This window comes from Chiloscyllium plagiosum, chromosome 45 (assembly GCF_004010195.1).
Source record: "Chiloscyllium plagiosum isolate BGI_BamShark_2017 chromosome 45, ASM401019v2, whole genome shotgun sequence".
Classification (NCBI taxonomy): domain Eukaryota; kingdom Metazoa; phylum Chordata; class Chondrichthyes; order Orectolobiformes; family Hemiscylliidae; genus Chiloscyllium; species Chiloscyllium plagiosum.
The window spans coordinates 580,264-582,303 of record NC_057754.1 but is presented as its reverse complement, the minus strand read 5'-3'; positions in this window follow the sequence as shown (position 1 = coordinate 582,303).

Genomic DNA, 2,040 nt, shown 5'->3' with positions numbered 1-2,040 from the left:
ATTTGTAAAAACCCTTTGGATTCTCCTTAATTCTATTTGCCAAAGCTATCTCATGTTCCCTTTTTGCACTCCTGATTTTCCTTTTAAGTATATTCCTACTTCCTTTATACTCTAAGGATTCACTCGATCTATCCTATCTATACCTGACATATGCTTCCTTCTTTTTCTTAACCAAACCCTCAATTTCTTTAGTCATCCAGCATTCCCTATACCTACCAGCCTACCCCAGAAGAGATTCCAATGATCCAAAAGTGTGAATTCTTCTCCCATACACCAGCTCCTCAGCCATGCATTGATCTGCTCTATCCCACTATTCCTACTCTCACTAACTCGTAGCATGGGGAGTAATCCAGATACTAATACTCTCGAAGACCTCCTTTTCAAATTCTGCCTAACTCTTTATATTCTCCCTTCAGAATCTCATCTTTATGCCTATGTCATTGGTTCCAATGTGTACAATGACCTCCTGCTGGTCCCTCTCACCCTTGAGAACATTCTGCACCCTCTCTGAGACATCCTTGATTCTGGCACCAGGGAGGCAACACACCATGCTGGTTTTTTGCTGCTGGTCACAGAAACGTCTGTCTGTGCCTCAGACTAGACAGTCCCCTAACACAATCAATCTCCCCTGATTTGTTCAGTATTACTGTCAGCTGAGATCAAAATAGGAGGTACAGCCTTTTATGCAGTGCATGGTAATGATCTAGGACACACTGCCATGTGGCTGGTGGAAGAAAGAGGGATTACAAATCATATGGGCACCTGAAGAACATAAATGTTCTGGGCTACAGGTATAAAGCAGAGACCTAGGATTGACTGGATTGCTCTTTGAGGAGCCAGCATGGACTTAATGGGCCAAATGGCCTCCTTCTGTGCTGTAAATGCCTCCATGAATCAAGTGAAATTTCCAGGATGATTGAAAACAACACATGTCTTGGGTAGCCATTCATGTGTTCAACTTGGAAACACTTGTAATGCTCAAAGATATTCTTGTGGGAAACAGGACAAATGTGTCAGGTCCAACTAGTGTGGTTTGTTATTCATTTAATGTTATATAGAGCTTAGAAATAATCCATTCAGCCAAACTAACCTCTGCTGTTTCTGTGGGTTTAACCATGCACAGCAGAATGACTGCAGAAATATTCTGTAGCGCCTCAGAATGACCCTCAGTGGTAAAAATCTTAAAGCTGTGAGCATCTTCACAGCTATCGGAGGAGCTGGCCTGTTTTTGAATCAATCTGCAGCTCAGATATGTGAGTGAACTACAGGCTGTTTTAACTGGAGGCTTAGTTAACTGATTACCCCATCCACCATACGATACTGGTACAGGGAGCAATTAAGCTTTGAATTCCCAAGCAACGCAAATTCATTGTGAGACTTCATTAATGTAAGTATTGCAAGAGATCTTATTTGTACGTAGGTTTGTGGTGAGCAATGGGCTGAGAAGTGGCAGATGGAGTTTAATTCAGATAAATGTGAGGTGCTGCATTTTGGGAAAGCAAATCTTAGCAGGATTTATACATTTAATGGTAAGGTCCGAGAGAGTGTTGCTGAACAAAGAGACCTTGGAGTGCAGGTCCATAGCTCCTTGAAAGTGGAGTCGCAGGTAGATAGTAAAGAATGTTTTTGGTATGCTTTCCTTAATTGGTCAGAGTATTGAGTACAGGAGTTGGGAGGTCATGTTGAGGCTGTACAGAACATTGGTTTGACCACTGTTGTGATACTGCGTGCAATTCTGGTCTCCTTCCTATTGGAAAGACGTTGTGAAACTTGAAAGGTTCAGAAAAGATTTACAAGGATGTTGCCAGGGTTGGAGGATTTAAGCTATAGGGAGAGGCTGAACAGGTTGGGGCTGTTTTCCCTGGAGCGTCGGAGGCTGAGGGGTGACCTTTTAGAGGTTTACAAAATTATGAGGTGCATGAATAGGATAAATAGACAAAGTCTTTTCCCTGGAGTGGGCGAGTCCAGAACTAGAGAGCATAGGTTTAGGGTGAGAGGAGAAAGATATAAAAGAGACCTATGGGGCAACTTTTTCACGCA